Raw genomic sequence first — 15,000 nt, 5'->3', positions numbered from 1 at the left:
AGGCACACACACACACACACAAAAAAAAGAAGATAAAAGCAGATTTATGAGAGAAGAAGACACAAATAGAGCTTTATATGCAGGTCAGCTGCAGGTCAGAGCACAACCAAACATCCTGCAGAAGAAGAGAACAGAGATTTAAGAGATCCTGGCTGGATCTGGGTCCTGTTGTCGTAACCTTTAGATGCATCAGCGCCGCTTCCTCGGCCAAAACGTCCACTAATTGGGCGTTTTGGTGTCATTTCCCTCAGACTTATTCAGTCAGTTAGTCTTTTTGGTGATGCTTTGTCATCCTGGAGGATTTATTTTCAGGAAACTTCTGAGCACATCTCTGGTCTGATTTAAACTGCTGCGTTCGCAACGTGACACACAAACACACACACCCACGTTATCTCTCTCTCACACATACACACACACACACACACACACAGCCACTCTAGCCATCACACACACACACCCTAACCATCTCACACACACAGCCACTCTAGCCATCTCACACACACACACACACACACACACACACACACAGCCACTCTAGCCATCTCACACACACACACCCTAACCATCTCACACACACACACACACACACACAGCCACTCTAGCCATCTCACACACACACACCCTAACCAACACACACACACACACACACAGCCACTCTAGCCATCACACACACACACCCTAACCATCTCACACACACACACCCTAACCATCTCACACACACACACACACACACACACACACAGCCACTCTAGCCATCTCACACACACACACACCCTAACCATCTCACACACACACAGCCACTCTAGCCATCTCACACACACAGCCACTCTAGCCATCACACACACACACACCCTAACCATCTCACACACACAGCCACTCTAGCCATCTCACACACACACACACACACACACACACAGCCACTCTAGCCATCACACACACACACACCCTAACCATCTCACACACACACAGCCACTCTAGCCATCTCACACACACACACCCTAACCATCTCACACACACACACACACACAGCCACTCTAGCCATCACACACACACACACACCTAACCATCTCACACACACACACAGCCACTCTAGCCATCTCACACACACACCTAACCATCTCACACACACACACACACAGCCACTCTAGCCATCTCACACACACACACCCTAACCATCTCACACACACACACACAGCCACTCTAGCCATCTCACACACACACACATCACACACACACACACACACACACACACACACACACACACACACACACACACACACACACACACACACACACACACACACACTCTAGCCATCACTAACATGTATTTGAGCTTTATCTGAACATTTAGGACTGGTATTTAAGATTCAACAGGAGACCTCTTATGAACTTTACCCTACTTTCAGAAGACACCTCTCTGGGGACTTCTGGCATGTGTTATCAGTGGGTCCTCGAGACAAGGCCAGTTGGCTTTTAGCCATTGGTCAAAGTATTGTTTCCTCCCCCATCTATGTTATAGAATATATACTAGGGGGTGGGAATCACCAGAGGCCTCACGATACGATATCATCACGATACTTATGTCTATACGATATCATTGCGATTTTAAACATATTGCAATATTCTGCGATATATTGCAATTTATTACCTTTTTTTCCCCAACTTAAAATTTTTCCCAGTTTCAAATGATGTCCCCAAAGGACAATTTTGTCAACGTTTGTTTTATCTAACAAGATACATTTCCATGTTTGTTCATCTCCCTTCAATTGTATTGGTGCAAAATGTGATTGTCCAGCAGACAGACTGACCAACACATATATAATAAAAGATCCATACTTGGCGTCTGTGTATCGATACAGTATTGCCAGAAAAAATATCGCAATACTATGCTGTATCGATTTTTTCCCACTATATATACCATGTTCAAACAAAGAAAGTCAGAGGACCACTGAGGTTGGGAAAACCCTCTGAGCTCGATCTTGTTTCGGGTGTGTATCACTACATGGCGCAGCAGAAACAGCAGCGCGCTGGCGCGTAGTAAGTAGTAGTAGCAGTAGTAGTGGTAGTAGTAGTAGCGCGCGCAGCGCGCAGGCCAAAGCAGCAACGGTACACAGCAGGCAGCGCAGTAGCGCTGCAGCAAGGAGCACAGTACGCGCGGGGAGCGCCGGGATAGTAGTAGTAGTAGTAGTAGTGCGTAGCGTAAAGCGCAGTGTCACGAAACGTGTGGCGATGGTAGCGTAGGGTAAAGCAGTGCTGAGCAGCGTAGTAGCTGCGGAAATAGCAGTAGTAGCTGCAGCAAGGAGGTAGCGTAGGTACGTAGAAGCAAGTAGCAGTAGCGTGCAGTGAAGCCGTAGCGGGGCAAGGCAGTAACGGGCAGCTGAGGGCGAGTAGCGTAGCGTAGAAGCGTAGCGGCTGGAAGCGTAGCTACGTAGTAGTAGTAGGTAGCTGAGAGCGTAGGTAGCTAGCGGCAATGGAGTGAAGGCAGTAAGGTAGCAGTGTAGTTAGGAGTGGCAGTAGCCTGGGGGCAGTGGCAGTAGAGCGGCATAGGTGGAGTGAGGCAGTGGCGTAAGCGCTACAGGCAGGTAACGGTGAGAAGGGTGTAGGTAGTAGCGGTGGCGTTGAGGCTAGGAAGGTAGCGTGAAGCGTAGGTGGTGGTAGCTGGCGGTGGAGCGGCGGAAGTGTGATGAAGGTGCGGTGGTAGAGAGCGTAACGAAGCGTAGCAGTACTGGCAAACGGTGGTAGCAGTACGTGGCGTGAGGATGGCGTGCTGGGAGTAGTAGCGGTGTGTAGTGGTAGAAGAGGTGGGTGCGGTGGTCGCGTAGCAGTACAGTAGTCGTGGCAGGTGGAGTGGGCAGTGGTAGTAGCAGCAGAGCGTAGCGGTGGCAGCGGTGGTACGTAGCAGGGTGGCGGCGCAGTAGTGGCGTGGCAGCGTGGTAGCGTAGTAGCAGTGGCGGTAGCAGCTGCAGGAAAGGTAGCGTAGCGCGTGAGGTGAGCGAACATTAGCGATGGGCGGTTCTGCACGCGGGCTCAACCAACAGCCAGGAATACTTCTGGTTTGTGGCTTTGTGGCGCTGCGGTGGCCCACCAACTCCACTTCCCAATCAATCACCATGGGAACCAAGGCTGGCTGCTTATTTTTAGATCCCAAGAATTTCAAAAAAACAAGCTCCCTTTATTTCTCGCTGGTTACGCAACAATTTCAAAGAGTTTTTTTTTAATTTAATTGCAGCTTTCTTGATGCCAAAGTCATTAGATCAAAAGGTTTTTTTTGGGGGGGGGGGGGGGGGGGGGGGGAGCTGTTGTTCAGGGCTGGCTCAGATATGCAGAGCGGCTTGAAAAGCCGTGTGGCGTGTTGCTTTTGGCAGCGCTGCGGTGTAATTAAAGCCGAGCGGTGGAAACAGGCCGCTGGGCATTCAGCCGTCCCGACACTGGAAGCCACAAAGGGCATTTTAATGAGCGCTACGTCACCGCTCACAAGATTTGTATCTCTCTTGCTGTGTGTACACCCCAGGAATGGTCCAGGGGATTCCCCGTCACCACCAGCTCTCTGCATGGCTGCTCGGCTTTCTGGAGTCACTTTGGGCTCAACGCAAACTCTGAAAAAGTCCCTTTGTAGCTTTGATAGAAACTCTGGATTTGATTCTGGGATTCTGGCATGAAAAGAGTGTGTCTCTCTGTGTGTGTGTGTGTGTGTGTGTGTGTGTGTGTGTGTGTCTGTGTGTGTGTGTCTGTGTGTGTGTCTGTGTGTGTGTGTGTGTCTGTGTGTGTGTCTGTCTGTGTGTGTGTGTCTGTGTGTGTGTCTCTGTGTGTCTGTGTGTGTGTGTCCGTGTGTCTGTGTGTGTGTGTCTGTGTGTGTGTCTGTGTGTGTGTCTCTGTGTGTCTGTGTGTGTAAGATGGCTAGGCTGGCTGTGTCTGTGTGTGTGTGTCTCTGTTGTTTTTTGTTTTTCTTCTTGTGTGTGTGTTGTTTTTTGTGTGTGTGTGTGTGTGTTTGGTGTGTATAACTTTTTTATGTGTGTTTATGTGTGTGTTGTCCTTGTGTGTGTTCCGTGTCTGTATCTATGTGTGTCTCCGTGTGTGTGTGTGTGTGTCCTTGGTGTGTTTCCGTGTCTGTATCTATGTGTGTCTCTGTGTGTTTGTGTGTGTGTGTGTGTCCGTGTCTGTATCTATGTGCGTCTCTGTGGGTGTGTGTGTGTGGCTTGTGTGTGTGTGTTTGTCCTTTTTTGTGTGTCCGTGTGTGTGTTCGTGTCTGTATCTATGTGTCTCCGTGTGTGTGTTCTATCTGTGTGTGTGTGTGTGTGTGTGTGTGTGTGTGTCCGTGTCTGTATCTATGTGTCTCGGTGTTGTGTGTCTATCTGTGTGTGTGTGTGTGTGTGTGTTTGGTTGTATCTGTTTTGTTTGTTTTGTTGTGTGTGTGTGTGTCCGTGTCTGTGTGTGTGTGTGTGTGTGTGTGTGTCCGTGTCTGTATCTGTCTGTGTGTGTGTGTGTGTGTGTGTCCGTGTCTGTGTGTGTGTGTGTGTGTCTGTATCTATGTGTGTCTCCGTGTGTGTGTGTGTCTGTCTGTGTGTGTGTGTGTGTGTGTGTGTGTGTGTGTGTGTGTGTGTGTGTGCGAGATGGCTAGGGTGGCGTGTGTGTGTGTGTGTGTGTGTGTGTGTGTGTGTGTGTTGTGTGTGTGTGTGTGTGTGTGTGTGTGTGTGTGTGTGTGTGTGTGTGTGTCCGTGTGTGTGTGTGTGTGTGTGTGTGTGTGTGTGTGAGAGAGATGGCTAGGGTGGCTGTGTGTGTGTGTTTGTGTGTGTGTGTGTATTTTGAAGACATTAATTTAAGCTTAAGGAAAGTGTATTTAATCAGCAAACAATCAGCTACTTTTGCGGTTGGCTGAAGTCAACTCTCTAAAGTCCCTTCAGCGACGTATTCATTAAAACATCTGACTTCTTCTGGCCGATGTTTAACTCTAAACGCCTCGTCTGAACATCGCAGGAGGAGTTTGTGCCCCGAGGGACCCAGAGCTACATTTAGCTCCTGGGTGGGTCCCCACATGACAAAAGCTGCAATGTTTTCATCCCAAATAAACTGCGTTTGATGGTTGTCAAGGCTTTAAACATACAAAAAGGTCAGGAAAGGTTAATTATAATTAGAAAGCTCCTTGACCTCTGTGTGTGTGAGCTACAGCTGAGATAAACACGGCGATAACTAGGTGTTTTCTTGGCTTTTTTTGATTGCTTATTTCTAGAAAAGTGCAGAGAGGATACCAAAGGATCTGAAATATCAGCTAGCATCCCAAAAACTTTAAATAAAAGCTGTTAAAAACTTTGAGGAGGGGTGAAATTAATTTTTTTTTAGAAGCTCACAAAGTGATCATTCAGTATAATGTCATTATTAGATAGTGAATGATCAATTTAATGCTTTTATTGTGAAAATGCTGTGCAGGAAGTTCCACTGACAGTTATTTTGACATAATTCTTTAATATTTATCTGACTTTTTATTGATCATTAACTTTTAAGAATAAATAACAGTTACAACTGATTGTCAAGGACATAAAACAACATTTAAATACTTTAAAAACTAAATCAAGGTTGAATATTGAAGCTAAAGATACTTGTTAAAAATAAGAAATAAAAAACAGCCAAAAATAGAAACATTAAGACCAACATGTCTATAAAAAGGAACTTCTTGATGGTAATTAGATCCAAACGCAATCTGTGGATGTTTTTATATTTTTCAGCAGCGAATCAGAATGAAAATTTGCAGAATTTAGCCGACTGTTTGTTTTTCTTTGGGGAGATGTGTTCATCCTGAGGTTTATGTTTAGTCTTTTAATTTGTCTAAAATAAGCGGAAAGTTTGCGCAAAAATTCTGCGGAAAATCGGCAAAAGAATCAGTCAAAAAAACTGCTAAAGAATCTGTGTAAAAACTGTGAAAAATTCGAGGAAAATAAGCGCAGAATCTGCGAAATAATCTGCGTAAAACCTGTGAAAAGTTGCGAAAAAAATATGCAGAAAATCAGTTTAAGAATCGGTCAAAAAAACTGCAAAAGAATCTGTGTAAAACCTGTGAAAAGTTGCGGAAAAATTGCCGAAAATCAGCAGAAAATCAGCTGAAAATCAGCGAAAAAATCAGTGTAAGACCTGTGAAAAATTCGATGAAAATAAGCGGAGAATCTGCGAAAGAATCTGTGTAAAACCTGTGAAAAGTTGCGAAAAAATAGCAGAAAATCAGCTGCAAATCAGCTGCAAATCTGCAGAAAATCAGCAGAAAATCTGCGAAAGAATCTGCGAAAAACTTGTGAAAAATTGCGAAAAAATATACAGAAAATCACCTTAAGAATCGGTCAAAAAAACTGCAAAAGAATCTGTGTAAAACCTGTGAAAAATCAGCAGCCCTGCTGATAAATCTTTCACAATAAAAGTCCTGATTCTGCTCCACATAAGGACACGAGAGGTCATCTCGGATTGTAAAAGTGCTGCATTATTTAAAGGAGTGTGTGAAGAAGCTCCTGTAAGTCTGATGAACTTCGTCCATTAGTCGATAACAGAAGTGTGGCAGTTTCTCTCCAACCTCCGGAGTAGTGAAATATTTAACGGGAACACTGGGCTTAGTAGAAGTGGGTCTCTGCCTGAGGTATGCAGCTTTAATATTGGATGAGCAATATGGCCGACCCCGCAGGGAGGTCCAGTGAGCAGCACAGACACTTTCGGAAACTGCAGTTTGCTTTTTATTTGTTCGCAAAGGACGAGACGAGAGATTAAAGAGAGAAACCATCCGTTGAGTTTCATAAATGCTGCAGTTTCCGTTCAATCCGTTATTCTAAGAAGCATATTTAGTTGATTTGTTCGTTGGTTTTATATTTGGACTTAAAAGAGAGTGCAATGTTGTTATTACTGATAATCTAACCTACCAAAATAAGAGCAGAATGGACACACCTACCAAAATAAGAGCAGAATGGACAAACCTTCCAAAGTAAGATCAGAATGATGGACAAGCCTACCAAAATAAGAGCAGAATGATGGACAAACCTACCAAAATAAGAGCAGAATGATGAACAAACCTACCAAAATAAGAGCAGAATGATGGACAAGCCTACCAAAATAAGGGCAGAATGATGGACAAGCCTACCAAAATAAGAGCAGAATGATGGACAAGCCTACCAAAATAAGAGCAGAATGATGGACAAGCCTTCCAAAATAAGAGCAGAATGATGGACAAGCCTTCCAAAATAAGAGCAGAATGATGGACAAACCTACCAAAATAAGAGCAGAATGATGAACAAACCTACCAAAATAAGAGCAGAATGATGGACAAGCCTACCAAAATAAGGGCAGAATGATGGACAAGCCTACCAAAATAAGAGCAGAATGATGGACAAGCCTACCAAAATAAGAGCAGAATGATGGACAAGCCTTCCAAAATAAGAGCAGAATGATGGACAAGCCTTCCAAAATAAGAGCAGAATGATGGACAAGCCTACCAAAATAAGGGCAGAATGATGGACAAGCCTTCCAAAATAAGAGCAGAATGATGGACAAGCCTTCCAAAATAAGAGCAGAATGATGGACAAGCCTACCAAAATAAGGGCAGAATGATGGACAAACCTACCAAAATAAGAGCAGAATGATAAACAAACCTACCAAAATAAGAGCAGAATGGACACACCTACCAAAATAAGAGCAGAATGATGGACAAGCCTACCAAAATAAGAGCAGAATGATGGACAAGCCTACCAAAATAAGATCAGAATGATGGACAAACCTACCAAAATAAGAGTGAATTATCCTGAAAGATGAGCTGAAAATAAAGACATTTCTGCCGTTTGGGTTACAGAAACTCAGTAATGAAAAGTTTCTCTCTTTCGTTCTCTCTGATGCTGTGGAGTTTTAAAAGATATTAAGGGTCCAATCTTTATGCTAAGCTAAGCTCCGAAGCTTCAGTTATCTTTTTATTTGTTTCATGTCTTTGAATGCCTCTGAGATTATTTTACAGCGTTGAACACAAGTTCTCCTGGAGCCTGGATGGCTGCAGCTGATTTTAAGAGTGTTTTTAATGCAAGAAACTATTTTAAAAACCTCTCTGAAATATAGATGTAGCCTGTAGAGGTCCATGCGTGACTATATCTGCTCTTCTTTCTCTTCGCTTCTGCTCTGTTGGTCAAATCTGTGCTTTCGTTTGAGTGCAGCACGAGAAGAAAAGCTTCCAGAAACACGGAGGGAGGACGCCAGCCTCAGCCTAATCCATCCAGTGTCTTCTTTCTGGCTTTAAAGGCCCAGTGTGTAGCGTGTGTAGTTGTTCATTATCTAAATCTGTGTTGCCCCGTTCACCAACTCGTCCTTTTGTCATGAATATTTACCTCCACCACCAACTCCAAGTATTCCTATTGGCTTGACATTTTACATTTGCATTTGCATGAACTGGGGTAGACGCTCCATATTCATGCTGCATCTAGAAATATGTTAGCTGGTAAGGAACATACAGGACATACTGCTGTGTGTGTGTGTGCGTGTGTGTGTGTTCTGATGACATTAATTTAGGCTTAAGGAAAGTGTATTTAATCAGCAAACAATCAGCTACTTTTGCGGTTGGCTCAAGTCAACTCTCTAAAGTCCCTTCAGCGACGTATTAATTAAAACATCTGACTTCTTCTGGCGGGTGTGTGTGTGTATGTGTGCGTGTGTGTGTGTGTGTGTGTAAGGGACATACAGGACATACTGCTCCACCTCTATGTATGTGTGTGTGTGTGTGTGTAAGGGACATACAGGACATACTGCTCCACCTTTTGTGTGTGTGTGTGTGTGTGTGTGTGTGTGTGTGTGTGTGTGTGTGTGTGTGTGTAAGGGACATACAGGACATACTGCTCCACCTTTATGTGTGTGTGTGTGTGTGTGTGTGTGTGTGTGTGTGTAAAGGGACATACAGGACATACTGCTCCACCTTTATGTGTGTGTGTGTGTGTGTGTGTGTGTGTGTATAAGGGACATACAGGACATACTGCTCCACCTTTATGTGTGTGTGTGTGTGTGTGTGTGTGTAAGGGACATACAGGACATACTGCTCCACCTTTATGTGTGTGTGTGTGTGTGTGTGTGTGTGTGTGTGTGTGTGTGTGTGAAGGGACATACAGGACATACTGCTCCCCCTTATGTGTGTGTGTGTGTGTGTGTGTGTGTGTGTGTGTGTGTGTGTGTGTGTGTGTGCTAAGGGACATACAGGACATACTGCTCCCCACTTATGTGTGTGTGTGTGTGTGTGTGTGTGTGTGTGTGTTTTGTGTGTGTTTTGTGTGTGTTAAGGGACATACAGGACATACTGCTCCACCTATGTGTGTGTGTGTGTGTGTGTGTGTGTGTGTGTGTGTGTGTGTAAAGGGACATACAGGACATACTGCTCCCTCTATATGTGTGTGTGTGTGTGTGTGTGTGTGTGTGTGTGTGTGTGTGTGTGTGTGTGTGTGTGTTATAAGGACACGCTACAGGACATTCCCCCTTCACGTTTTCTCTGTCACATGATAAACTCACAGGAGCTGCTAATGCTGCTAATGGGTATCGCAGCTTGTTTGAAGAAGGAAACATGGAGGACCACAACGTATTCAAAATCCAAATTTTAGGAACAGGAGTCTTCTTCTTCTTCTTCTTCCAGGAAAAGTAAAAGGAGATTGAAAAGAGCAAGAGAGCGTCTTTTTGAAGCAATGAAGGCTACCGTAGCTGTAATACCTACTGTGAACTGGGATATATGATCTCAACGCTGGATGGGAGAAATTCCCACACATTGGACCTTTAATGTTAAATAGTTACATAAGTACGTATGTGCTGTTTCTGTATGTATTGTTTGTTTCATATTAATGTTTAATTTGTTTATGTATGCACCAACTACCGAGGCAAATTCATCGTTCCTCCATTGGCAATACATCCTGATTCTGGTTTATCAATTTCAGCGTTTTTTGGGGGTTGATTTAAACCACTTTACATTTTCTTTTCATGGATCTAATCTTGGAAAAGAAGAGGAGTAAAGATGGCTGAGTTTGGCATAATTTTTTAACTAAATGGCGAACACAGATGCAGCCAGATCTCACAAAGACACGCAGAAATGAAGAATATTCTTACCTTCAGGCGACTCTTCCTGCACGTACGTTCCCGTCAGGTACCTGTGGACCAGCGCCGACTTACCGCTGGCCAGGTTACCCACAATGCCCTGGGGGAAGGAGGAGGAGGAGGAGGAGGAGGAGGGAGAATCAGTCAATGTCAGATTGAGAACATGTCTTTTTGTTGTTGTTGTTAGAACCGAGTTATGGCTGCAGTAGTCTCACATTGCCAGACCTTCCTCCACAGCGCTGCAGAAGAAGGTCTGGCTAGTAAAAAGTAAGCGTTATTATGGATCCCTGGCAACGTCTAGGCAAGTCCCGCCCTACGAGGCAGCCTGATTGGTTGGGGTTAGGCACTGACCTCGAGAAGTTAAGGTGAGGATAGCCGATTGGTCAGAGGATAGGACCTGAACTAGTTCAGTTCTGTTGGCCAATAGGAGCCTGTGGATGCTATTGAAGGGCGGGTCCGTGTGTGTGTGTGTTCATGTGTGTGTGTGTGTGTGTGTGTTCATGTGTGTGTGTGTGTGTGTGTGCGTGTGTGTGTGTGATGGCTAGGGTGGCAGTGTGTGTGTCTGTGTGTGTGTGTGTGTGTCCTGTTGTGTGTGTCCTGTGTGTGTGTGTCCTGTGTGTGTGTGTATATGTGTCCCTGTGTGTGTGTGTCCCTGTGTGTGTCTGTGTGTGTGTGTCCCTGTGTGTCCCTGTGTGTGTGTGCCTGTGTGTGTGTGCCTGTGTGTGTGTGTGTCCCTGTGTGTGTGTGTGTGTGTGTGTGTCCTGTGTGTGTGTGTGTGTGTCCCTGTGTGTGTGTGTGTGTCCCTGTGTGTCCCTGTGTGTGTGTCTGTGTGTGTCCTGTGTGTGTGTGTGTCCCTGTGTGTGTCCCTGTGTGTGTCTGTGTGTGTGTGTCCCTGTGTGTGTCCCGTGTGTGTGTGTGTGTCCCTGTGTGTGTCCCTGTGTGTGTGTGTGTGTGTGTGTTCCCTGTGTGTGTGTGTGTGTGTTCCGTGTGTGTGTGTGTGTGTCCCTGTGTGTGTGTGTGTGTCCGTGTGTGTGTGTGTGTGTTGTGTGTGATGGCTAGAGTCAGCATTTGAAAAGATGTGTAGACTAGAAAACGGGAAAGTAGCTGAACTTCTTGATGCTGATAGTGATATATATCTGTTCAGTGTTGCTGCTGTTGCTCATCTTTTCTTGATGTTTGTCTGGGTGGGCGGTGATGACGAGAGGAGGGATGTGTTCATAAACTCACCACTTTCAGTTCTGGTACGCTCCGGCTCAGCGTCCACTCCTGACTGTTCACAAACGCATCTGGAAGAGACAAGAAACATCTGTAAGTCACATAACAAGAGGCTAAACATCTGGAAGAGACAAGAAACCACCTGTCAGTCAGATAACAAGAGGCTAAACATCTGGAAGAGACAAGAAACCATCTGTCAGTCAGATAACAAGAGGCTAAACATCTGGAAGAGACAAGAAACCACCTGTCAGTCAGATAACAAGAGGCTAAACATCTGGAAGAGACAAGAAACCACCTGTCAGTCAGATAACAAGAGGCTAAACATCTGGAAGAGACAAGAAACCATCTGTCAGTCAGATAACAAGAGGCTAAACATCTGGAAGAGACAAGAAACCACCTGTCAGTCAGATAACAAGAGGCTAAACATCTGGAAGAGACAAGAAACCACCTGTCAGTCAGATAACAAAAGGCTAAACATCTGGTAGAGACAAGAAACCATCTGTCAGTCAGATAACAAGAGGCTAAACATCTGGTAGAGACAAGAAACCACCTGTCAGTCAGATAACAAGAGGCTAAACATCTGGAAGAGACAAGAAACCATCTGTCAGTCAGATAACAAGAGGCTAAACATCTGGTAGAGACAAGAAACATCTGTCAGTCAGATAACAAGAGGCTAAACATCTGGAAGAGACAAGAAACCACCTGTCAGTCAGATAACAAGAAGCTAAACATCTGGTAGAGACTAGAAACATCTGTCAGTCAGATAACAAGAGGCTAAACATCTGGTAGAGACAAGAAACCACCTGTCAGTCAGATAACAAGAGGCTAAACATCTGGTAGAGACTAGAAACATCTGTCAGTCAGATAACAAGAAGCTAAACATCTGGTAGAGACTAGAAACATCTGTCAGTCAGATAACAAGAGGCTAAACATCTGGTAGAGACAAGAAACCACCTGTCAGTCAGATAACAAGAGGCTAAACATCTGGTAGAGACAAGAAACCACCTGTCAGTCAGATAACAAGAAGCTAAACATCTGGTAGAGACTAGAAACATCTGTCAGTCAGATAACAAGAGGCTAAACATCTGGAAGAGACAAGAAACCACCTGTCAGTCAGATAACAAGAGGCTAAACATCTGGTAGAGACTAGAAACATCTGTCAGTCAGATAACAAGAGGCTAAACATCTGGAAGAGACAAGAAACCACCTGTCAGTCAGATAACAAGAGGCTAAACATCTGGTAGAGACTAGAAACATCTGTCAGTCAGATAACAAGAGGCTAAACATCTGGTAGAGACAAGAAACCACCTGTCAGATAACAAGAGGCTAAACATTCTGCTACCAAACAACAAGTTACTTTCCTTTTTTATTTCATATCACAAATAGTTGTTAGTTTGATTTCTGTGTCACCCCAAACATTCGGCCCATCGCGCACACACACACACACACACACACACACACACACACACACACACACACACACACACACACACACACACACACACACACACACTGTGTTGAACACCTGGGATTACAAAACGCTGCTGTTTAACTGACATCTTCCGAGCTCGCATATACAAATCATGTGGACATTTTACATCTATTCGCATCTCTTTTTGGATGTTTTGCATCTCTTTGCGTCTCTTTCTGCATCTCTGAGTTTCTTTGCGTCTCTTTTGGACATTTTGCATCTCTTTGCGTCTCTTTTTGGATGTTTTGCATCTATTTGCGTCTCTTTTTGGACATTTTGCATTTCAAATCATGTGGAGAAATACATTAATAACAAACAAATATCAACAGATCATATCGGTGAGGAGCACTGTTTGTCTTCTCCCAGGCTCTCGGCTAATTAGTACGTGTCACTGTTTAAACATCATGTATATTTACAAAAATCAACATCTACCATCTATGTTACTAAACAAAGCATCACAATGCTGCTTTTCCTCTTCTACATCAACTCATCGTCCAGTTCCAACAGTCAAAGTATATTATTTATTTAGATATATTCGTATGACTTCAGTTTACGACAGATGTATCTAAAGATCATCTCGGTGAAGAGCTTTTCGTCTCTTCTCCCAGACCATCTGTTTTTATCGTACCAAAGCAAAGAATAAAAAGGACAGTAGGAATTAAAATGGAGCTCATTTTCTATCATCTATTCGTCATTTAAACAACACATGGGACGGATCTGCTTTCCCTCTTCTACATTAACATATCGTCCAGTTTCAACAGTCAAAAAGTCAAACACCAGCTCTCAACCGAGCACAACTAAATGTAATATTTGTTTAGATATGTTCAATCCAATCGGTTCCTGCTCAGCGGAGACACGTGGAGCACGAGGACGGAGGAAGAGGAGGCTCGTTACAGCTGACAGATGACAGACAGCAGGATAAGGTCGCGGCAGACTGAGCAGGATAACGAGACACACATAGGGCGCTATTTTAACCATCTGAGGTCACAGCGTGGAGCGCCTGGTGCAGGTGCGTTCAGGGCGAGTACAAATCCACTTTTGTTAGTTTGATGGTGGTATAAAAGGGTCTGTGTGCTGGGCGCCTGGTTCTAAAGGGTTGTCCTTAGTGTCTTCATTAATCAGAGGTGTGTTTTGGGCGTAACATGCAATCAACCAATCAGAGATCATCTCCCATTCATCAACCAATCAGAGAGCAGCTCCCATTCCCTTTAAAAGCCAGGTGCGTTTGGACCTTGGAGCATTGCTGTTATGATGGAGGATTTGCACCCTAATATTTTTATTAGTAATCTTGTGTGTGTGTGACAAGCCTAGGAGCATTTTACTAATGCTCTGTTAAAATAACAATGAAATGCTGCGTTACTGACTTTAGACCAGGTTTTTGTTGGTCAATGGTGAGATCACTTCCCACTGCCTCAAGATAGCAATACTCCCAGAATGCACCTGAACACACCTCCCTGTAAGACCAGCACGCCAGAATGCACCTGAACACACCTCCCTGTAACACCAGCATGCCCAGAATGCACCTGAACACACCTCCCTGTAAGACCAGCACGCCCAGAATGCACCTGAACACACCTCCCTGTAAGACCAGCACGCACCAGAATGCACCTGAACACACCTCCCTGTAAGACCAGCACGCCCAGAATGCACCTGAACACACCTCCCTGTAAGACCAGCATGCACCTGAACACACCTCCCTGTAAGACCAGCACGCCCAGAATGCACCTGAACACACCTCCCTGTAAGACCAGCACGCACCAGAATGCACCTGAACACACCTCCCCTATAAGACCAGCTGCACCAGAATGCACCTGAACACACCTCCCTGTAAGGACAGCATGCACCAGAATGCACCTGAACACACCTCCCTGTAAGACCAGCACGCACCAGAATGCACCTGAACACACCTCCCCTGTAAGACCAGCATGCACCAGAATGCACCTGAACACACCTCCCCTGTAAGACCAGCACGCACCAGAATGCACCTGAACACACCTCCCTGTAAGACCAGCACGCACCAGAATGCACCTGAACACACCTCCCTGTAAGACCAGCACGCCCAGAATGCACCTGAACACACCTCCCTTGTAAGACCAGCACGCCCAGAATGCACCTGAACACACCTCCCCTGTAAGACCAGCACGCCCATGGGCCACATGTTGGGTTTTTTCCACCAGGTGCAAGATAGGGCCCTTTGAGTGATGCCTCAGTGTGGATAAGTCCTTCCTGAGAGATAT

At 44.9% G+C, this 15,000-nt stretch overlaps 1 pseudogene; it reads right to left on the bottom strand.

The window, feature by feature from the left end:
- LOC120554774 overlaps positions 1-15,000 on the bottom strand; it is a 128,523-nt pseudogene that overhangs the window by 67,728 nt on the left and 45,795 nt on the right.

This window comes from Perca fluviatilis, chromosome 24 (genome assembly GCF_010015445.1).
Source record: "Perca fluviatilis chromosome 24, GENO_Pfluv_1.0, whole genome shotgun sequence".
NCBI lineage: Eukaryota > Metazoa > Chordata > Actinopteri > Perciformes > Percidae > Perca > Perca fluviatilis.
This window is presented reverse-complemented; position numbering and strand designations above follow the sequence as displayed.